The sequence below is a fragment of the Syngnathus scovelli genome, chromosome 16 (genome assembly GCF_024217435.2).
Source record: "Syngnathus scovelli strain Florida chromosome 16, RoL_Ssco_1.2, whole genome shotgun sequence".
In the NCBI taxonomy this organism is placed as follows: Eukaryota; Metazoa; Chordata; class Actinopteri; order Syngnathiformes; family Syngnathidae; genus Syngnathus; species Syngnathus scovelli.
The window spans coordinates 12766269-12790912 of record NC_090862.1 but is presented as its reverse complement, the minus strand read 5'-3'; the positions used below and the strand labels follow the sequence as shown (position 1 = coordinate 12790912).

The 24644-nt window shown below is 48.5% G+C and overlaps 1 protein-coding gene, 1 long non-coding RNA gene and 1 pseudogene across 2 annotated transcripts in view; 2 read left to right on the top strand and 1 right to left on the bottom strand.

The window, feature by feature from the left end:
- The window catches only part of LOC137841035 (janus kinase and microtubule-interacting protein 3-like), a 143081-nt gene that overhangs the window by 57939 nt on the left and 60498 nt on the right, over window positions 1-24644 (bottom strand). The gene's annotated exons all lie outside the window — the stretch shown is intronic.
- LOC125983417 (janus kinase and microtubule-interacting protein 3-like) lies at window positions 13290-17095 on the top strand (annotated as a pseudogene).
- On the top strand, window positions 19660-20356 carry LOC137841022 (uncharacterized). Its single transcript, XR_011088329.1, has 3 exons — window positions 19660-19929; window positions 20107-20153; window positions 20277-20356. It is a non-coding gene; the product is annotated as an uncharacterized lncRNA (long non-coding RNA).

Genomic DNA, 24644 nt, shown 5'->3' with positions numbered 1-24644 from the left:
GCACAAAAACAGTTTTGAACTTTGAACGAGTGCTTGTGTGTGTGTGTTGCGGGGCGTTTTCAGTCTCAGGAGGATCGGGACACGCGACGGTTTCATCTGAAAATCGCTGAGCTCAGCGCAGTCATCAGGAAACTGGAGGATCGAAACGCCCTGCTTTCTGAAGAGCGCAATGAACTGGTAATTTATTGACGGCACGCTTGAAGGTTTGCGCTACGTTTGATGCGCGCCATCCAGCGAGGCACCCATTGCGCTTGCTTATTAGTTGAGCGGCGCGGCGAGTCGGTTGCCTGGTAGATGTCTTTTATTGGGAGCCAAAGCCACGATTCCGTTCAAACCGATGCAAAAGAAATGGATACGTTCTGGCCCGCGTGTTGTGCGTCTTTCACATCCCGCACTTCATGCTTGCAGCTAAAGCGACTGAGAGAAACAGAAAGCCAGTTTCTGCCACTCCTGTACAAAAACAAACGCCTGAGCAGGAAGAATGAAGAACTCTCGCTGGTGCTGTGTCGCCTTGAAAACAAAGTGCGCTTTGTCACCCAGGAGAACGAGGAGATGGCAAGCTTGGTAAGTCGACGCGGACAACGGCGGCGTGCCAACAGAGTCCACTGCATTTGTGTTCCACAGAGAAGGCCTAGTTCGCTCAATGACCTGGACCGCGGTTGCGGCCAGCAGGACGGTGAAATGGAGTTCCTTCAAGTTGTGGAGCAGCGGCACATCATCGACGACTTGTCCAAGGTCTTCAGGCAGGCGACTCGGTGCACGTACGGCAGCGCCGCGCTCGCTCGCTGTCGCCAGGAAACCTTTTCCGTCCAAAGCTTGGCCGGCGGCCGCCATCCAAAAAATTGGCCCCTTAAATTCCGACCTTTCAAGCAGGAGCATTGTGCGCACGCGTTTGAACACGCTTTAGACTTGTTTTGCCGTTTTCAGCAGCTCAAAGCTCCCGTTTTGTCAGCGCCTTTGCCACTCGCTGTGCGCTGAAAACGACGGACTTGCCCGGCTGCTCAGCCCGTCAACCATGAGCCGCGAGCGCGACGTCATTGTCCGTAGGCAGCTAGTGGCAAAATGCACCCTGTTAGAGTTGCGCTCGCTCCAACTTATTTTGCAAGAACCACACGGGAGACAAGTAAGTTCTTTTGGACACCTGCAGGTGGAGAGTCCATCCGTTGTACGAATGAAGTCTGACTCTCGGCTCCTGCACGAGCATTTTAATTAAGAGAAACAGGGTGGGTGTAAGAGTGGATTGAATAGAGGAAGCCCTTGACCTCTAGTCAAAACATAGCAAGGGGTGTTTTACGACTTTGTGTAGGAAGGGATAAGCGATAGGGATAAATAAGGGATAAATAATATTATTTATTACAGGTCGCAGTCAAAGTCAAAGCAACACAATGATACGATAAAGATAATCTGGAAAACCCTGACACACCCTGTAGTTGTCACTTTTGGAAAAGACGAGCGTCCCTCCAATCATCGCCGGTGACGTGTTTTTCAGGCTCTGGAGACAGGAGCTCATGTCAGAAATGTCATTGTGAGTCGCGTTTGTTTCTGCGCCGGAGCCGTTCGTTCCCTTTGCATCCAAAGAATCTCAAAGGCGGATTATTTGTGTCGACAGGAGAGAGATTTGCTGCTACGATACCGACGTCGAGAATCTCTGAGGAGGAACAAAGCGTGAGGTCCTGCAAGGTGAGTCTGTTTGTTTGCGGCTGCTTGGTGTTGCGCAAGATGAAATGGCCTTTTTCTCGCTATCGTTCCTCTCGTCGATTCATCGTGAGGTGTCGCTTCAGTTTGTTCAGAGAGATGTTTGCTTCCGCGCCCGCAGGTCATCGAAACATTTTACGGCTACGACGAAGACGTGTTGGTGGACCCGGACGGATCGTCCTTGTCTTTTCACACCGACAGAAACCCCGACACGGAACCCGAAGAGGTAGCCCGCCATTTCTGCCAGCGTATTGGCACCAAACATTCCTCTTCAGCCTGGAATCGGACTCGTCTTTGCGTCGCGGGTGCTTTGTCGCCGGTCTGACTGATTCTGGTACTAGTGCTGTGTTGCATTGGTGTGTGCATGAAGAGGCGGAGCTTCGCTACCGCCAGCTGACGCAAGAATATCAAGCGCTGCAACGAGCCTACGCTCTGCTAGCCCAGACCAGCGAAGGGGACTACGACGCCGAGAAGGAGATCAAGGTGGCGCCCCTTCCCGCAACCCCCGGCCGGGTCGCAGCCTCCCCGTTCTCACCCAGCCTCGGGTGTTCTCTGGTCTGAAAGGAGGAGGAGGAGCCTCCCTCCCATGTAAAACATGGAAGCACAAATTTTAACATTCTTCATCAAACAATCACCCCTCTGCCAGCCCCTTGGTATACAATAGGGGGGCTTCTCTGCGGCCGTCCTCCCGCCTCTCGGGGCGGGAGGGGAAAAAAAACAGAGTATGTAAAAAACCAGGTTATCATTGCCAATTGGTCCACCACTTCGACCCAAAGTAACACAGACAATGACCCCCATATCACGCACCAGAGTACGAGTTTGGCCGTACGCCATCTCCACGCGACAGAGGTGCGTGCATGCTGGTCAAGTCCGGCTACCATCTTTATAACATACATGGCCATTCCTATCACCAATATCGCTTCCAATATGACAACCCCAAAAACGACATAATAAACAAAAATTGACACCACTTCCAAAACACTCCACAAAATAAGCAATACAATTTCGGCGATACCTCTGGGTGTATCAGGGTCAACATACATTCGGCCATGCATGTAGACTACAAAAAGACCCAAACCCATCGTGTGTCTTGTGTATAAAAATCTCAAAATCAAAACCTTGAATATTGATATGACCAAAATTACGGGGCGAGTGAGTTGTTGCAAATCCCAAGACCCAGAACAGCAGTAGGCTGTCCAGATACTGAATAAAACCCAATATTGAACTTCGTTACTCACTCTCATCGCTCCTGGCCTCCCCCTTGGATCTAAAAACCCACTTGAGCTGTTTGTTGCCATTATTAGTTTTAGTTCTTTTTTTTTTTTTCTCTCTCTCTTGTAGTCCCTGTCTCTGAGCTGTCAGGCTCGAATGCCCGACGGCTGGCCGACTTCTCCTTTTAATACGACGTTCCGACCACCCCTCTTGCGGGCCGTCATTTGCCTAACTAGAGACACCCCTCTTTCGCGTGGGTCGAATAAAATCTTCTTAATGCTTCCTTTTATGGCAATGCACAGAGTCGTTGCTATCCCTATCAATGCAAACCCTACTAGCACCCACGCCCAGATTGGCCCCAGTACCACTTCCAACGCACCAGTGATCACGTCCCCAAAGGCCTCAACCGCGGCACTTGTTGCTGACTGCAGCGCCGCCCCTATCTTCTCATACCAAGTGCAATCATGAATATTGTCTCCATGACCACATTTTATCCACTGCTCTGACGGGGAGAAACATGTTCCATTATTGAAAATTCTATTGGGGCCAACCCAATCAAAACCTATAAACTGCCGCCCCTCACACAGACTCTTTCGGAACGCACGCCCCTCAGCAATCTGCATCAGCGCAGGCAGCCGATAGGGGATAGACACTGGCTTGCCTAAATTTAGCAATCCTTCATTTTGTACCCAGGTACTACAAGGCACCCGGTCTCTAGCGGGCTGCCGCCTCCACCTGTTTTGTGGCGAGACGTACTCCCACAAAGCCCCTTCTACACTTCTGTATCTCTCATCTTGATATTTATCTAAACAATATTCTTTCCAATTAGGCAGTGTAACACATTGTTCACGAGCTAAGGCAATCAAACATTTTGTTTTCTCAGTGTTACAAGTCATCGCCCAGGGCCGAGGATTCACATAGATATATGGGGAATATATTCCCGTGGGCTTGATATCAGTCTCTTTTGAATATACTGTTGACATAAATTGGTATTGAACCCAGTAATTTGTTGTTACGTTTAAACAGGGTATAACCCATTGCTTCATCTCATACCCGTTAAATCCCCACCATGTCTTGGCGGGGTCCCGAACGTTTATCTCAGACCATGCCTGTAAAATTCCTTTCACTGTTTTGTTTACTAAGAGACTGGCACAGTTGTGAACCCACCTGGTGCCCAAGACGGATCGCTTGATCTCATCCAGGTCACATCTTGGTGACTTCCCAACTGTCCAATCCCTCCCATGCAATCCAACATAAATTTTGCCCACTACACATTGGTCAATTTTATCAAATTCTCCCGGAGTTACCGTCAACAAATCGGCAGGAGTGGGTAACCGTTGAACCCATAAGTGCCTTGCCGATGGGTACAACCGGTGTCTGCCCTGGTCACTGCTGGGCACAGCGATCTGTCTCTGTACCTGCCATAACCATGGAAATGAACTATTTAGCCAAAATTCAAAATCCACTGGTTCCTTATTTGGGTTGAACTTCCTCCCTCCCCTTGTTGACACTGCGACAGGGGACTTCATCTTTTGGAATTTATAGGCCCACATTATCACATGATAATTATTCTCACAAAATTGTCCCACATTAAAGTAACACGCATTTAGCCTACTAAAAACTCTCTGACAGTCCCAAAATACTGGCTTCTGGCTGTCGGACAGGCTTCTCGGCACCCGGTTAAGGCGACGCTTACTTGAATAATCCTGAGTTTTTTCACAAACCAAATCTAAACAACTCCAGCACGGCTCCCATCCGGGATAAGTGCCACGGCACGTGGAGTTTTTCATTGGGGCCGGGAATGAAAATTCATCCGGCCTTTTCCCACTCTTTTCCCAATACCCTCCTTTTGATTCGGGCAACGGGACACACGAGGCATTGCTATACCATTCCGCATGCTCCTCGCCCACTTTTAAAATCCAATTTCTTTTAACAATTTTCTCTTCACGTTTGTTCTTGCAAATCAAGCTTATCGTTAGATTAGCAAAGTTTTCTGGCGCTTTGAAGTACCTCATATCACAAGCACTGATGTTACTTATTTTTTGCCCTGTCCAATTCACGAGACCCAAATGATCGGGAAAGTGAGTTACTTCACTCACTATTTCCCTTTTTGTCTTATATCGTCTTTTCTCCTCGTCTCCTGCGCGCGGAATTGCTCCTGGTTCCAGTGGCAAGGCTATCATCTTCTCTCGTCGTCGCAGCACCGATGTCCAATATTGTCTGGTAGCGATGTCTGGTGCTATGGATGTATTCCATTTCACGGTGACGCTTCCAAAGTCCACTGCCCAACAGGTTTGATTGAAGAGCTTCGTTCCATCGTACTCGATATGGATCATCTCCATCGGATCATAGCGGGCCGCGCTCTTCCAAAGTGTGAAGCTGAGTAGGATGCCTGTCAAAATGACTGACAGTATTATAGCTGTCAGCCAATCCGTCATCAGGGTCTTCTTCCATGATATCGCTGGCTGAGGAAAAATAGATGGTCTCCATTCAATTGTGTTCCAATCCATTGGAGGGTTGTCGGGTAAATTCGGTGGTTCGTCGCAAAAAGGCGAAGTGCTGGGAATCTCATACCCGCCGTCTGCACATAAAGTTATTCTTCGCCTTTCAAAATTTGGCTCTGGATTCCTGCTCACGGGAACTGCATTCGCGTAGAGTGGCTCCAGAGCTATCCATTCCCGGTTTGCATAAATCTCTTGTTCCTCTTGGGCAAAAAACGGATTCCTCCCGTTTTTCCCATCGTTGTCTGTGGAAGCCCTGGTCCCGGGGCTCAGCCTACCCGCTGGTTCCACCGGGTTGCAGCCAGCGGGATCATCCGTGTAGCCTGGGGGGGTCATTGGTGACTCCCCACTCTCCAGGCTCATTGTTCTCTTTCTCTTGACTCCGCGCGGGAAGTTCATGGTTGGTCACTTCTCAGGGCTGAATGAAGATCTGGTTCTTCTCTCCTGGCTTTATAGGGATCTTCCAGCCCCTCCTCCTTCCCTGGCTCCTCCCTTGTGCCAAGGAAAACGTCCACCTCCTTGGCCAAGGTGGTCACTCCTTCCGCTGTCCCCGTCTGGTTTTCTTTCTATTATTGGTTATGTACAGTCCATTAATGATACATCGTTATCATACTTTTATATACACATGTATACATACACAATTACATGCCTATTCATTTACATATACACGTATGTACACATTCTTCTCTTTTTTTTTTTTTTTTTTTTCAGTTGTCTCCCCCCTGGGAATCTGGCCGCCTCCACAGCTTAACCAACCCCTCCACTGCGGCTCGACCCCTTTTTTTCTTTTGAGGGTCTGTCTCTTTAGACCGCAGTGTATAGTAGGAGGCCGCTTGAGCCAACGTTCCTAGCGGCCTATCAGAGGTGGACGGCCCTGGTTCCCCCGGCCTGGTGTCTACCGCATCTTCTGCCATGTTGCTCTCTTGGCCACCGGCTTGTTTTCTGGTTTCGGAGGCTTTGCGCTTCATTTCTGCCAGCACTGGACATGTCTTAAGGGTGCGGTGACGCTCCGGACCCCATCTGGTGTTTCCTTTTCCATCACATCCCGGCGTGGGACACACCTCGAGGCTCCCCACATATATCGGACAAGCTCTAAATGAGCGGTGGTAAGTTGCCCCTGGTCGTGTGCTACCGCTTCCGTCGCAGCCAGGAGTAGAGCAATTTGCCGGATACAACTTCGTCCAATCAAAAGGGGTCCAGTCCGGTAGAATCTTCCCGGGTCGGTCACTTACGCCACCACCTTCCGCCTTTGGAAACAGGTTTTCCTTCTGGACTCCTGTCTCTGGCGGGAGAGAAGTTGTTGGATTTTCCACTTGGACTCCTACTTCTAGCGGGAGAGAAGTGGTTGGATTTTCCACTTGGACTCCTACTTCTGGCGGGAGAGAAGTGGTTGGATTTTCTTCCGTCACCAACGATTGGAACATGCTTCCTCCAGCTGGACATCCCTGTGTCCACTCCTGGCTGGGACCTTTATCCCATTCTCTTGCTTCCGACCGGTCAAGGTCATCTGTCTCCTTGGCCTTTCTTTGAGATTCTATCGCCGCTACTGTGCCGTGCTCCTTTCTTGTTTGTATTTGTTCACTAAGAACATTCCGTATCTGGGACCCGGCGTTTCTTATGGCTACAACTTGGCTAAGCCTTTTGGCCTCCAATTTGATTCCCAGTGAATATATTCCTTCGTAAGGAATGATGGCCATTTTCACTGTAATCCTTACCAGTGCTGCTTCACCCTCATTCACTATAAGGACTGATCCAACTTTATTCCCAGGGGCAAAACAGTATATTCCTTTTTTTGTCACATACTGGAAGTCCTTGTTACACATGTCCAAAATACTTCGATAGCAGTACATGTTGCTCACAGTCGGGCTTGTTTCCGCAGGGGCTGCCTCCACTTTGACCAATGGTGCGTCCTTGCACGCCAACAACTGGGCTACAGCCCGAGCCCAAGTCATGGGCCTCCAAGGTCCCTCAAGCAGGTCCCCAAGGACTGCGGTTCCTCCTGCGGAAAGAACCGACTCACGAGCAAACAAGGCCATTTCGTCGGCCTCTTCTGTATAACTGTCGGGGGCAGGCCGGCCGACTGGCCTTGGCCAAGGCCAACAATGGCCCAAGGCCAGATAAAGGTTCTTCATGGCCTGATTATTATCATATGCCGGCCAAGATGCTCCTCCCAACACTGGATAGAGGGTCGCCAGGGGGGTCATTGCCCTGGTGATTTGCCATCCCTCTGCTTCTCCGACTTTCAATAATTTTCCTCTTGCCATGTGTTCTAAACACATGGGGCAATATTCCAGCTCATCGCCGTCCCAAATACACGTGCACGAGCTAATTTGTCGAGCCCGTACATCCGTAGTTGGTCCGATCTCCCACTGTGAAAAGAACACCATTCGTGTCAAAATGGTAATTCGACACTGGTGGCATACCATGGCATCTAACACTTTGACTGGAAGCTTGTCCTCATTCCTCTGGGCAAATTCCAGTTCTCTTACATCGGTGGTCAGTACCGGTGGCATCATGAAGCCTACTCCCGACCACATAGTAGGCAACAGGTTGGGTGTCAAACAAATGACACACGCTTCGTCGACCCATGTCCAGTGAAAATGTTCTGGTCCACCGGGTGTGCTACCCCGCTTGGCCAATCTCACCAGATTTAGGGCCCTTCCGGTTTGGATCCCATTTGGCGTTCTTCTTACGATGACCGCACCTTTGTGTGCGGCCATGCGCACGAAGGCCGGGATTATTCTGTAGTCCGTTGCCATATGTTATTTAAATTACTTCTTGGCTTGAATCGGGTCAGCCGATAACGGCTTCAGCTGTTCAACTCCTTGGATACCTTTCTTCTTTAGTCGTACTGTGTTCCTGTCCAAGACTTCACTAACGATGTCCGAGCAGTCGTACTTGGCCTTCACTGCTGTGTTGCTGTTCAGGTCCCTTGACTTGATCCACACCTTCTGTCCAACGCTGAACCGACACTTCTCTTTATCCTGGGACGGGCTGTCTTGGGTTCTGCCCACTTCCTGGGACACAAAGAGTCGTTGATTGAGTTCTTCGGACGGGGAGGGCCGGCTGCTCCTACTCCTCCCGTTCAGGTCTGCAACCAAATCAAGTAGTTTAGTACTCCACTCTTTCCCGTTTGCATTTTTTCCCAACCAGGTTTTGACTAGGCCAATACTTCTTTCGGCCACTCCGTTTGCCTGTGGTGTGTAGGGAGGCGAATAGACTCTGACTATTCCCCACCTACGACACCATTCGTCTACCTGGGCGTTTTTGAAATGAGTTCCATTGTCTGTTCTCAACTCTTTTGGGATTCCTAGCCACATGCACCCATCTTCTAGTGTCTTGATCACACTGTTTGCATTGGCTTTTCTCACTGCTTTCAGCCCGACGTGTCCTGACATCGAGTCTACCAGCACAACCAGGTATTTTTCACCCTTTGCGCCACTTATTCCCATGGGGCCAGCTACGTCCATACAAACCGAGCCCCACGGCACAGTACTCCTGATCGTCAATCCGTCCGTGCGTCGTCCTCTTCGCCCTGCGTTGTATTTGTTGCACGGATTACAATCCCGCAGAACCGCACGAATCATTCGGTCAGGGACCCAGAGTTCCAGCTTCTCTAACTCTTTCCGCGTAGGCAGTGGACCCGCGTGGCCTAGTGCTTCATGCACTGCCGACACGACTTGCCTCACGCTCTTGTCTGGGACCACTTTTCCGCGAGGGGTCTTGTCCCATTTTTCTGCTCCTACAACTATTATTCTTCTTTCCTGGACATATCGATCAACTTCGTTATTCCCTCTCCAATGAGCTCCTTCTTTTACATGAGATTTCTGGTGAACCACATCCAGACTCAAATTTAGCCGTAACTCGGCTATTTTTTTCCACACTTCATAGTGGGCCACTAGTTTTCCTTTCGCGCCCTCAAAGCCATTCTCTTCCCAAATGGCTAGATCGAATTTGAGAGCTTGCGCGCAATAATGACTGTCAGTTATAAGTCTTACGCGTCCAGCGTGATTTTTTTCTGCTTCTAACAGTCCTTCCAGCACTGCCGTGGCCTCTCCTGCTTGCGCGCTGCCGGGTGTCTTTCCTTTGCGGCGGCAACGCTCCACTCCATTCTGCTTCAGAATAAACCCCCAGTGGGCATTCTGCTCTCCTTCCTTTTTTGACCCATCGGTGTAAAGAGTCCATTCATAGGGCTTCTCTTCATCCATACTCTTTTTGGGTATCGGCTTCTTTGTGGAGGTTGTATTTGGTCCAATTTCCAAGTCGGGGTCTAGTAGGATGTCTTCCCATCTGCCCCATCGGATGTTGGTCGCTTTAGTGCTCTCGATTGTAGTCTTTCTTAGAAAACGATGCACGTTACTTCCGGTCTGGACTTTGATACCTTGTCCCTGGGCCAGGTCTTTTAAATTACTCCAGTACCTCGCCAACACTGCAAGTTCTTTCTCCTCCTGGGGGAATTTTTTCTCGACGCTGGACAGGGTGTAGGTCCACAAGGCCACCAAACCGGCACCTTCGTTGCTGACCGACACCATTGCATCATTTTCTTCGCACTGCACCTTTGCGACCAGTCTTACTGTCAAACTTCGTGGCTCAAGCCGCACGGCTTCTCGGACGGCCTGTTTCAAATTATTCAAGTTCTCATTGTCTTTGTCTGACCACTGCCACTTTGTTGGTTTTTGGCCCTCCGGTGTTTTCTTCAAGCGGCCGTACAGCGGCCTTGCATGTTTCTGATAGTGAGGAATATGATCCCGCGCATAATTGCACAGTCCAAGTATTCGCTGCAACTCTGTTTCTGATCTCGGGGGCGAAATCTGTTCAATTTTCTGTCGAAATCCTTCTGAGATTCCTAGGTTCTCAGTCACTTGGAATCCCAAGTAATCCACTTGGAATCGAGCTAGTTGGCATTTCTTGAGATTCAGCTTGAGGCCGGCAGCGGAGACTCGTTCCACCACTTTCTGCAGCAAGTCCAAATGTTCTTCCTCTTCGTCATTTGAAACAAACACATCATCGATGTACACCGTAACATCCAAACCACTCAAAACTTGTAAAACCGCTGATTGAAACACATTTGGGGAGTTTTTGTATCCTTGTGGCAATCTTTGCCACACGTATGATTTCCCTTTATGCGTGAATGCTGTTTTTCCTTGTGATGTTTTGGCCAGTCGTAGTGAAAAGAACCCGTTTGCTAAATCAATGCATGATTTGTATTTCTTCACTCTTAGCGTCTTTAGGGATGCCTGGGGATTTATGAGGCTCGCTCGATTAGCCACCGTCCGGCGGTTAAGAGCTTTAAAGTTGATAACTGGCCTCCATCCTCCCCCGGACGCCTCTGGTTTTTTCACTGCCTGAATCGGGCTGTTGGTCACTGGATTTGATTCTTCCCGAATGATGCCAAGCTGTAGAAGTTCCTTCACGATTGTTTCCATTTCAGCCACTGCTTCGGGATTCAAGGGATATTGTCTCACCGGTGGATGCACTCCTCCTTCAATTGTGTGGATGTATTTTGATCCAAGGTCACCACAGTCGTTCTTGAAATACGCCACAGCTGCCCTTTCCAATATGGCGGTCAGTTTCTGCTTCCCATCTGGAGACAGGTCGCTGTTTTGGACCAATTGGATCCGGACGGAGTCCACATCCACAGGTTTGTACCACTCATTCAGTGGCATGGTTTTAGTTGGACCCACTCGGACTGTTTTTGCTTTAATATTTTCCAACCTTGCTTTTACTGGCTGACGCTGATGTGCCGGTTTTTTCAGATCTTCGGCGTCTCTTAATGTCAGTAAATTGTGGGGCCCTTTCACCCAAACGATTCTTTTCCAGACTCCAATTGGCATGCTGGTCACTGATCCATCTGCCATCATAACAGTTAGGTGTCCTATCACTTTCAAGGCTTTGCGGGTCATCGACACCTCAGCTCCGGTATCTACTAAATATGGAGCTCCATCAATATCAGTGTAGAGATTGTCTCCCTCTCTGTACACGCCTGACAGGGTGACCCGCGCCTCTTTTTCACTTATTTTCTGGGCCCAGCAGGGGCCGCAGCCTTGCGAGCCTCTGCCAGGGCCTTTCTTTCTTCTGGTGACATTTTGTCATACACATCTTTTGCCACATAACCAGTTGAATTCACTTTACCATAAGGGGGTTTGGGATTCTCTCGGGTGTTTTGTCTCTGATTATCATTAAATTTTTGCCCCTTCCCATAAGTTGGCTGTGGTGGTGGTTTCCGACTTGCTTGTGTATCTTCTGTGCGAGTGCGAGTGCTGCCCGATGGATTCGGCTTTTGTCTCTCCATGTAGTGTTTTGTTACTCTGTCCCATTTCTTTATGGATTCTTCGATTCGTGCCAGAGTTGCCTCCGCACCCAGCTTCACAAAAGTGGTGTCCTTGTCCTCGGTAACTGCTCTCAGTACTCGCACGTATCTGTTTGGGCTTATCACTTGTTTCAACTTATGCCACACATTCAGCAAGGTGAGACCCTGTTTTAATGCTTCTTTAGCTCTGGTTATATGTGCATCTTCGTCATCTTCTTCATCATCCACCCACCTCTGGTAGGCTTCCTGGGCTGTCTCATCCCTTCCAATGGGCTCGGCTGTAATATATTGCAGCCACAACTTCTTTGACAACTCTCCGCCCGGACCGTCTTTGATTACTGGCCAAGTTGCCAATAAATATTCTTTGACGCTTTCTTTTTGGTACTTTACGCGTACCATTCCTTTTAAAGTTTTAAAGGCCCGTGTCTCTCTTTCCAGGTCATTTCCGGGCATCCCTGTATTTTCCAGATAAGTCGCTCCCAGTTGTGTGGTGCTCGGCTGAGCTTGTTGGGTGAAGTTTCCAATTATGTTGGTTTGTGTGGACATTGCGGGATTAACAGCGTGTGTGTCCAACTCTTCACACGCTCTTAGTTCTGCTTGAACACTAGAACTGTTGAGCTCTAAACTGAACTCTGCATCACACATTCACAGAACTGTACTTTATGACACTACGGACCTCTATCTTGCACTATCTCGCACTACCAACTTTACTGAACTTGTATAAACCCTTTAAATAGAAGTTTAATACATGGTTTAGCATTCCTCTGCACACTCTTGAATACTGTTTTGCCTACTTGCACTATTGCATAATTATCACTGCTGCACTTTATACTTATTTTTAATATATATATATATATATATATATATATATATATATATATATATATATATATATATATATATATATATATATATATATATATATATATATATAGTATATGTATATATATATATTTTCATAGGATATGTTACTTCTATTCAACTGCAATATCACTACTTTGTTGTAAGACGTATGCAACGGAATTTCGTTTTGTATGCACCATGTGCAGACAAGATGACAATAAAGTTTGTCTAAGTCTAAGTCATGTCAGGTCAGCTGTCTGGAGAGAGAGAGAAGTCAGGACCTGCGGGCGGAGCACCACCGTGCCACCGCCGCCATGACGGAACTCAAAAGCAAACTCCATGAGGAGAAGCAGAAAGAGTTAGCCATTACCAGGGAGACATTACTGCGGCAGCATGAAATGGAGCTGATGAGAGTGATCAAAATCAAAGATGGAGAGATCCAGCGACTGAATGCCTTGGTCCTCAGCCTGAGGGACGGCTCCATGGACAAGGTGATCCGCTCTATCCGTGTCTGACTATCCGCACGCCACGTCGGGCTTCGATGCGGCCGCTACCGTATTGTGTAGCTTGTCCCCAGTAAGCGTCGCGGCGCTCCGTTGCGGTCTCAACGGCCCGGTGTGGCGCAATGTCTGCTCAGGTGAGGAGGGGGGGCGCTTTGCTGGCGGAGGTGGAGGAGACGCGGCGGTGTCGGGAGACCGAGCGGTGTCGCCTCCACCAGGAGCGCGGAAGAAGCCCTGGCAGCGGCCCAGCAGGCCTGGCAGTCCCGAGCGGCCGAGCTCCGATCGGCTCATCACCAGCATCGGGAGGAGCTGAGCCGAACCAAGAGAGACTGCGAGAGGGAGATCCGCCGACTGGTAGGACTGATCAGATGCGCGGTGCGTGGCTATGTTCCCAATTTCGTTGTATACCTGCAGTGCAATGACACCTAAGGCATTCTATTCTATTCTATTTCACAAGAAGAAAATGTCCGGTTGCTCGCTTCGCTTTTGTCACAGCAAAGGTGTTCTAGTCGATTCAAGAAAAAAATTGGCCGGTTGCTCTCTTTGTTTTTGTCACAATTCTGGCAAATGAGTTTGCCCGCCTGCCTGAGCGCTCCCCGTTTGTACATCCAGACGGATGAGATCAAGCTGAAAGACAGAGCGGTTAGTGTTTTGGATGAAGCCCTGGGGCCGGCCACGTCCACCGCCTTCAGCTGCAGACTCAGGCTGCCGAGCAGCAGATCGCTGCCCTGAGGGATTCCCAAAGGGCGGGCCTAAACTACCCTGGAAGTGGGGTCAACGCCGCTACTAGCAATCCTCTTCATTGTGTAAGCCACCTCATCACACACTTGCAGTACGCATGACTTAGTTCGTTGCTGGAGGAAGGTAGCACAAAAACAGTTTTGAACTTTGAACGAGTGCTTGTGTGTGTGTGTTGCGGGGCGTTTTCAGTCTCAGGAGGATCGGGACACGCGACGGTTTCATCTGAAAATCGCTGAGCTCAGCGCAGTCATCAGGAAACTGGAGGATCGAAACGCCCTGCTTTCTGAAGAGCGCAATGAACTGGTAATTTATTGACGGCACGCTTGAAGGTTTGCGCTACGTTTGATGCGCGCCATCCAGCGAGGCACCCATTGCGCTTGCTTATTAGTTGAGCGGCGCGGCGAGTCGGTTGCCTGGTAGATGTCTTTTATTGGGAGCCAAAGCCACGATTCCGTTCAAACCGATGCAAAAGAAATGGATACGTTCTGGCCCGCGTGTTGTGCGTCTTTCACATCCCGCACTTCATGCTTGCAGCTAAAGCGACTGAGAGAAACAGAAAGCCAGTTTCTGCCACTCCTGTACAAAAACAAACGCCTGAGCAGGAAGAATGAAGAACTCTCGCTGGTGCTGTGTCGCCTTGAAAACAAAGTGCGCTTTGTCACCCAGGAGAACGAGGAGATGGCAAGCTTGGTAAGTCGACGCGGACAACGGCGGCGTGCCAACAGAGTCCACTGCATTTGTGTTCCACAGAGAAGGCCTAGTTCGCTCAATGACCTGGACCGCGGTTGCGGCCAGCAGGACGGTGAAATGGAGTTCCTTCAAGTTGTGGAGCAGCGGCACATCATCGACGACTTGTCCAAGGTCTTCAGGCAGGCGACTCGGTGCACGTACGGCAGCGCCGCGCTCGCTCGCTGTCGCCAGGAAACCTTTTCCGTCCAAAGCTTGGCCGGCGGCCGCCATCCAAAAAATTGGCCCCTTAAATTCCGACCTTTCAAGCAGGAGCATTGTGCGCACGCGTTTGAACACGCTTTAGACTTGTTTTGCCGTTTTCAGCAGCTCAAAGCTCCCGTTTTGTCAGCGCCTTTGCCACTCGCTGTGCGCTGAAAACGACGGACTTGCCCGGCTGCTCAGCCCGTCAACCATGAGCCGCGAGCGCGACGTCATTGTCCGTAGGCAGCTAGTGGCAAAATGCACCCTGTTAGAGTTGCGCTCGCTCCAACTTATTTTGCAAGAACCACACGGGAGACAAGTAAGTTCTTTTGGACACCTGCAGGTGGAGAGTCCATCCGTTGTACGAATGAAGTCTGACTCTCGGCTCCTGCACGAGCATTTTAATTAAGAGAAACAGGGTGGGTGTAAGAGTGGATTGAATAGAGGAAGCCCTTGACCTCTAGTCAAAACATAGCAAGGGGTGTTTTACGACTTTGTGTAGGAAGGGATAAGCGATAGGGATAAATAAGGGATAAATAATATTATTTATTACAGGTCGCAGTCAAAGTCAAAGCAACACAATGATACGATAAAGATAATCTGGAAAACCCTGACACACCCTGTAGTTGTCACTTTTGGAAAAGACGAGCGTCCCTCCAATCATCGCCGGTGACGTGTTTTTCAGGCTCTGGAGACAGGAGCTCATGTCAGAAATGTCATTGTGAGTCGCGTTTGTTTCTGCGCCGGAGCCGTTCGTTCCCTTTGCATCCAAAGAATCTCAAAGGCGGATTATTTGTGTCGACAGGAGAGAGATTTGCTGCTACGATACCGACGTCGAGAATCTCTGAGGAGGAACAAAGCGTGAGGTCCTGCAAGGTGAGTCTGTTTGTTTGCGGCTGCTTGGTGTTGCGCAAGATGAAATGGCCTTTTTCTCGCTATCGTTCCTCTCGTCGATTCATCGTGAGGTGTCGCTTCAGTTTGTTCAGAGAGATGTTTGCTTCCGCGCCCGCAGGTCATCGAAACATTTTACGGCTACGACGAAGACGTGTTGGTGGACCCGGACGGATCGTCCTTGTCTTTTCACACCGACAGAAACCCCGACACGGAACCCGAAGAGGTAGCCCGCCATTTCTGCCAGCGTATTGGCACCAAACATTCCTCTTCAGCCTGGAATCGGACTCGTCTTTGCGTCGCGGGTGCTTTGTCGCCGGTCTGACTGATTCTGGTACTAGTGCTGTGTTGCATTGGTGTGTGCATGAAGAGGCGGAGCTTCGCTACCGCCAGCTGACGCAAGAATATCAAGCGCTGCAACGAGCCTACGCTCTGCTAGCCCAGACCAGCGAAGGGGACTACGACGCCGAGAAGGAGATCAAGGTGGCGCCCCTTCCCGCAACCCCCGGCCGGGTCGCAGCCTCCCCGTTCTCACCCAGCCTCGGGTGTTCTCTGGTCTGAAAGGAGGAGGAGGAGCCTCCCTCCTCCTCCTTTCAGACCAGAGAAAAGCTGATGGTAGAAATGGGTCACTATCAAAGCAGAGTAGCAGATCTGGAGTCAGCGCTGAAGCAACAAGGACAGGTAAGCTCATCAATGAGCACACCTTTTTCTCAGACAAAATAGCTACATTCTTCAGTCACTCATCCGTCTGGCATTACTGGACCAACCCCACCCCCCCCCCCCCCCCCGAACGTGGCTGGGAAAATGCGGAGAAAAGCAAATGTCATTTTCCAGTCAACCAAAGAATTTGTGGATGAAAATGACACAACATTCCAAAGCTGTCCACGCGTTTGTCTCTTCTAGAATGTCAAGTGGGTGGAGGAGAAGCAGCTGCTGCGTCAGAGCAATCAGCAGTTGGCCGAAAAGGTGACGGAAAGAAAGGCGCTGGGCGGAGTCGCTTGGCGTCACACCTGTCGGGAAGCCCCGCAGATGAGGTCTGACTGTCTTTTCAGGTCAGGCGGATGGAGGCGGAAGAAGCGCGTCTGAAAGAGCACATCCAGGATATCCGAGACCAAAACGAACTGCTTGAGTTCCGCATCCTGGAGCTGGAGGTGGGAAGACTCGCACAAGCGTGTTGAGGCCAGAGATGTGACGGACGGACGGACGGACGGACGGACGGACGGATGCATGCCTCTGCCTTTCAGGAGAGGGAGTGGCGCTCCCCCGTCTTGAAGTTTCTGCAAGTCCGTTTCCCAGACGGCCTCAGCCCTTTGCAGATCTACTGCGAGGCCGAGGGCGTGAGCGTACGTAAGGCGTCCCTTGCAACCCTAACCTTAACCCGAGGTCCCAGAACACCTTACATTGCTCCTTGCGCCTTTCCCCCGGACATCGTCATCAGTGATCTGATGAAGAAGCTGGACATCCTGGGCTATAACGCCGTAAGTGTATGTCGAACTCCTTATGTTCGCACTCCACGAGACTCGGCGGCTCAAATGTGACTTTTGGAAGGCTTTGCGCTGAAAGAAGCTTGTTGACGCTGTGCCTTTGGGCTCTTGCAGAATCTCACCAACGAGGAGCAGGTGGTCGTGATTCACGCCAGGACCCTTCTCACCCTAGCCGAGAAGGTAACGCGCACGTCCACGCACGCTCTCGCATTCTGCTTATGTGACAGCAGCCTTTCCTCAGTGGTTAGAATACATCAAAGTGACCAAGTCAGCACTTCAACAGAAGATGTTGGACATTGAAAGTGAGAAGGTAGACAGACACGCGACATCAGCCAAGGGGAACTCCGGCAATGTGCCCCAACAATTCTGACCTTGAGCTGTGCTAGGATATGTTCTGCAAGCAGAAGGGCTACCTGGATGAAGAGTTGGACTTCAGGAAGTGTTCCATGGACCAGGCTCATAAGGTAAGCCGCCCTCAAATCTCCCGCCGGACCACTGATGGACGAGGATTGCGGCCCAGAGGATCCTGGAGCTGGAGGCCATGTTGTACGAGGCGCTACCGCAGCGGGACTGCCCCGCCACGGACGGCGAAAAAGCCAGCCACGCTGGCGTGAATGACGTGCTGACGGCGGATCAGAGAGAAGAGCTTAGGAGCGCCGTGGACCAATGGAAGCGAGCCCTGATGTGCGAGTTGAGGGAGCGCGACGCTTGCATCCTCCAAGAGAGAATGGATCTGCTGCACAGCGCGCAACAGGTAAGGGCCCAAAGCCAGCGCGGCACTTACTTGCACGCTTACTGGCTTTTGAATGCCACTTTCCATTTGTCCGTCCTAGAGGAACAAAGAGCTGAAAGAATTCATCGAAGCTCAGAAGAGACAAATCAAACAATTGGAGGAGAAGTTTCTGTTTCTCTTTCTATTCTTCTCCTTGGCCTTCATTCTGTGGCCCTAACACCAGCTGGTGAGTGAGCTCCAGCGGCACCGCACTCGACACCTCCGATACACTGCCAGCCGGTCTCAGACGTTGGCAGACGCTCCGATGCCAACGTATACCCCCCGCCACGGTGACAGAGGCACCGCGTCACACCGGCGCTCATCCAATCAGAAGGCAGGAAAAGCAAATTCACATGCAGGGCACTTTTGAACCAGAAGAGAGCGCCACAAAAAACGGTTGTTGCCCCAAACGCGCACTAAAAAGGGTCAGAATAACAAGAGTCCCACTGGCCAGCCGGGGCCACCCGTCCAGCTGTTTCTTCAGGGGGGAAAAAAATTGGAGTCACCGGTGAGTACATTTTGCATTTAGCTCTGCTTTTCTGCTTCTGTCTTCAAGTGTGTGGCATCCTGCGATCAAAGATTCAGCCAACCCCAAAGCGGTTGACCTCAACGTCCCACCACCATGCCTACCAGAGCAGGTGACGTGATGCTTTGGACATCCTTCCGTCTCAGATGCCCAAAAGTACTCTTTGCCACATCTGCGGCAATACGGTGTCTTTTCAAAGGTGCAAATAAATCCAGCGTGGGCGGAACACGCACGTCTTCGGTTTTTCCCGCTTTGTTTGTGTGACAGCTGTTGTGAAAATTTTATACAAATAAAGTTGTATAGTACAGGTTTGGCCAAGCCGCAACTCCCGAACCGCATGCGGCTCTTTTATGTTCATATCAACATTTGTGTGTGTGTGTGTGTGTGGGGGGGGGGTTGTGCGTGTTGGCTTCACTTGAGTTCAATTTGGTATTTTGGTCAAAAGCGCATGTGGTGAAATTCCACAAAGTAGGATGGGCAAACACATTTCTTTAAACTATGAGTGTCAATTGGGCTCTCGAAATGGCAGGGAAAAGATGCACAGCAAAACGAAAATACGTAGATGAACACAGGACGTTTTAATCAGAGTGGGAAAGTTTCTATTTTTTGTTGAACGTGATGGCAAACCATTCTGCCTGATATGTCAGACCTCAGCGCATTTCAAAGATTCAAATCTTCAGCGCCATGCACTTCAGCTCACTCCATGCTAACATTGATCAGGCGTCGAACCCGCAACATCATGCTTAAGAGGTGGCCATGCTAACCAGTGCGCCATTATGTCAACGCATAATAACTGTAAGTGTACTGATCAAAACAGCGGTTACTATATGACGTCGCTACGTCGTGGTCACGTGACGCAGACAAGACGTCAATGGACGTGGGCAGAGTTAACTTGTTTAAAAGGGAGTGGGCAGAAGAAATATTTAATTTATTTAAATCTATTTTGAGTGCACACCATTATGCCAATGCATAACAACTGTAAATCTACTAAACAAAACAGCGGTTGCTATATGACATCTGCCACGTCGTGGTCACGTGACATACGTGACGTCGATGGGCGTAACTTTCGCCGGAATTCAAATCCGCGGGGAGAGTTAACTTGTTTAAAAGAGAGTGGGCAGAAGAATTATTTAATTTATTTAAATCTATTTGGTGTGTGCGCCATTATGTCAATGCATAACAACTGTAAGTCTACTAAACAAAACAGCGGTTGCTATATGACGTCTGCCACGTCGTGGTCACGTGACGCGGACGTGACGTCGACGCCTACTTTACATCCCACCGATCACAGGACCCCTCGGCTGCATAACCGTGCCCCCTTCCCAACCAATCGGATTTGCTATACGCGAAAACGACGCCAATGGAAAGAGCTTCCGCCCAAATTTAAATCCGTGGGCGTGGCTCGCAGCAGGAAGTAGGAAAACGGCGGCGATGTTGACAAAGACACAGCGGATGGTAACATACGACTAACAAGAGAAATATTTTTATTTTCTGCTTGCAACTGGACCGTCCAGAGCGTACACGGTAAGTACAACTCATCGTTTTTAAAAAGAAGTACTTTTGTTGCCCTGAAAAGCGAGTGAGCGTGGCGTTTGTGGGGGACGTCGAATTTCGACGATTCTTTCTGGTCAACGGTTGTAAATGATTGTGTTGATTAAAAAAGAAAACTTGATGTAACTCTACTTTTAACTGCCGTTTCAGATAGATTTGGAATTGCATCACATCCAATTTTGCCTAGAGCGTACACGGTAAGTAACACTCATTGTGTTTAAGGAGATTTACGTTTGTAATAGCAGAAGTGTAGCCGCGTTGCGTTGTACGTGTGAAAATTGGTCGAGGCGAAATGTTAATGTTTAATTTCATTCCTTTAGGTTCCACGGTGTTTGTTGGCTGCAAGTTTTCCACTGCAAGAAGAGGCTCGTATCATTGACCAGGAGCGAGCTACAATGGTGAGTAGCCATAACATTTATGTTAAACACTTCCTATTTCATGTCTAACAGTACTTGATTTAACAAATAACCATAAATAAATACAGTGTGGGCACTGAAGTTAACATATGTGATTATACTGCCTAATCTGTCACCGAGTAGATTGTTGCAAAGTAATATAAGATCCAAAGTTGTAATTCAGAATAGTTTTCAAAAGAAGGCCATTAGAATTATATACAAGTCTGATTACCCTGAACAAGCTATTAATTAAATCACAAATTCTTCAATTCAAAGATTTGGTAGATTATCAGACAAATAATGTCTAACAGTAATTGATTTAACACATCACGATAAGTAGATTGAGTGTGGGCACTCTCAAGTTAACATATGTGATTATACTGCCTAATCTGTTACAGAGTATGTTGTTGCCAAGTAATGTAGAATAGATCCAAAGTAGTAATCCAGAATAGTTTTGAAGAGGCCATTAGAATGATAAACAAATCTGATTACCTTGAACATAATAACAAGCTAAGTGTTTAATATGTCCTATGAAGTCAAAATTGGGCACCATCATGTGGTGAAATTTGGAATTGCATCACATCCAATTTTGCCTGGGAACAAACAGATTACATAAATCTTAGTTTTGAATAAACCACTCCTTCTCAAACAAGTAAACTCTGCCCATTTTGCGCAGTAGATGTTCTGTTAATATCTAGTATTTATACAAAGTCATAATTTAAATTGCTTTCAACCTTCATTCATCGGTTCAACCAACATTACTCGCTCTTATTACCAACTTGTATTGATTTAACTAAGCGTTTAATACTTCCTATCAGGTCTCAAATCGAGATTTGGCAAAATACAATTTCAGCAAATCCAATTTTGCCAGGGAACAAAAATAGATTAAATAAACTAAATAAGTCCTCTTCCCATTAAATAAATCAGAAAAGTCTGTCTTGTAACCAGTCCTCTTCAAACAAGTAAAGTCTGCCCATTTTGTGCCGTAGATTTTGTGTCTATGCCTAGTATTTAAACAAAATCATAATTTAAACGACTTCTTTCCTTCATTCACTTTGGAAATTTGGAATTGCAGCAAATCGAATTTTGCCAGGGAACAAAAATAGATCAATTAAACTAAATAAGTCTTTTTCCCATTAAATAAATTAAAAAAGTCTGTCTTGTAACCAGTCCTTTTCAAACAAGTAAAGTCTGCCCATTTTGTGCCGTCGATTTTGTGTTAATGCCTAGTATTTATACAAAATCATAATTTAAAGGACTTCATTCCTTCATTCACTTTGGAAATTTGGAATTGCAGCACATCAAATTTTGCCTGGGAAGAAAAGTAGATTAAATAAATTAAATAAGTCTTACTACTTCCCATTAAATAAATTAAATACGTCTTACTTGTTCCCACTCCTTTTCAAAACAGTAGTTTAAAACGAGGGCCCTTCACTCAACCTTTAACCCTATTTATTCACCTTCTAGGCTAAGTGTTAAAGGCTAAGTGTTAAAGGCTAAGTGTTAAAGGCTAAGTGTTAAAGGCTAAGTGTTAAAGGCTAAGTGTTAAAGGCTAAGTGTTAAAGGCTAAGTGTTAGAGGCTAGGCGCCAGAGGCTAGGCGCCAGAGGCGAGTTTTTGTGGGCTGAAGTTTTAGTGGGGTTAGTGTGAATACAATCCAAAAGAATACAACATAATACAATACAATAGAATATAATACATAGATTAAATTCAAAAGCTCTTACTACTTCCCATTAAATAAATTAAATACGTCTTACTTGTTCCCAATCCTTTTCAAAAAAGTAGTTTAAAACGAGGGCCCTTCACTCAACCTTTAACCTCAACCCCGCACGTCACATTGTGTTGTATCTGTGAATGTTGGTTGTGGCCAACTGATAGTTTTCTTTCATTCGTTTAGGTTCCACAGTGTTTTTTTTGGCTATGTTTTCCACTTTCAGAAGGATGAAAATACAAAGTACAACGCTTGGACGTGGGCGAAGACGTCACCGGTGAGTCCTTCCTTCCTATTTATTTACCTTCTAGATGCTAGAGGCTAAGTGTTAGAGGCTAAGTGTTAGAGGCTAAGTGTTAAAGGCAACACAATACGAACAACACAACACAATACGAACAACTCAAAACAATATGAACAACACAATATGAACAACACAACACAATACGAACAACACAACACAATACGAACAACACAACACAATACGAACAACACAACACAATACGAACAACACAACACATTACGAACAACACAACACAATACGAACAACACAACGATACTGCACTGAACAACACGATACCGCACTGAGAAACACGATACCGCACTGAACAACACGATACCGCACTGAACAACACCATGCCGCACTGAACACCATGCCACACTGAACAACACCATCCCGCACTGAACAACACCATGCCGCACTGAACAACACCATCCCGCACTGAACAACACCATGCCGCACTGAACAACACCATGCCGCATTGAACAACACCATGCCGCACTGAACAACACCATCCTGCACTGAACAACACCATCCCGCACTGAACAACACCATGCCGCATTGAACAACACCATCCTGCACTGAACAACACCATCCCGCACTGAACAACACCATGCCGCACTGAACAACATTATGCCGCACTGAACAACATTATGCCTCACTGAACATTATGCCGCACTGAACAACACCATGCCGCACTGAACAACACCATGCCGCACTGAACAACACCATGCCGCACTGAAAGACACCATGCCGCACTGAACAACACCATGCCGCACTGAACAACACCATGCCGCACTGAACAACACCATGCCGCACTGAACAACATTATGCCGCACTGAACAACACCATGCCGCACTGAACAACACCATCCTGCACTGAACAACACCATTCCGCATTGAACACCATGCCGCACTGAACAACACCATCCCGCACTGAACAACACCATCCCGCACTGAACAACATTATGCCGCACTGAACAACATTATGCCGCACTGAACAACACCATGCCGCACTGAACAACACCATGCCGCACTGAACAACACCATGCCGCACTGAACAACATTATAACGCACTGAACAACACCATCCCGCACTGAACAACACCATCCCGCACTGAACAACACCATGCCGCACTAAACAACATTATGCCGCACTGAACAACATTATGCGAAATGAACAACACCATGCCGCACTGAACAACACCATGCCGCACTGAACAACACCATGCCGCACTGAACAACACCATGCCGCACTGAACAACACCATGCCGCACTGAACAACACGATCCCGCATTGAACACCATCCCGCACTGAACAACACCATGCCGCACTGAACAACACCATGCCGCACTGAACAACACCATGCCGCACTGAACAACACCATGCCGCACTGAACAACACCATTCCGCACTGAACAACACCATGCCGCACTGAACAACATTATGCTGCACTGAACAACACCATGCCGCACTGAACAACAACATGCCGCACTGAAAAACATTATGCCGCACTGAACAACACCATGCCGCACTGAACAACACCATACCGCACTGAACAACACCATCCCGAACTGAACAACACCATGCCGCATTGAACAACACCATGCCGCACTGAACAACACTATCCTGCACTGAACAACACCATCCCGCACTGAACAACACCATGCCGCACTGAACAACACCATGCCGCACTGAACAACACCATGCCGCAATGAACAACACCATCCCGCACTGAACAACATTATGCCGCACTGAACAACATTATGCCGCACTGAACAACATTATGCCGCACTGAACAACATTATGCCGCACTGAACAACATTATGCCGCACTGAACAACATTATGCCGCACTGAACAACACCATGCCGCACTGAACAACACCATGCCGCACTGAACAACACCATGCCGCACTGAACAACACCATGCCGCACTGAACAACACGATCCCGCATTGAACAACACCATGCCGCACTGAACAACACCATCCTGCACTGAACAACACCATCCCGCACTGAACAACACCATGCCGCACTGAACAACATTATGGCGCACTGAACAACATTATGCCGCACTGAACAACACCATGCCGCACTGAACAACACCATGCCGCACTGAACAACACCATGCCGCACTGAACAACACCATCCCGCACTGAACAACACCATGCCGCACTGAGCAACACCATGCCGCACTGAACAACACCATCCCGCACTGAACAACACCATGCCGCACTGAACAACACCATTCCGCACTGAACAACACCATGCCGCACTGAACAACATTACGCTGCACTGAACAACACCATGC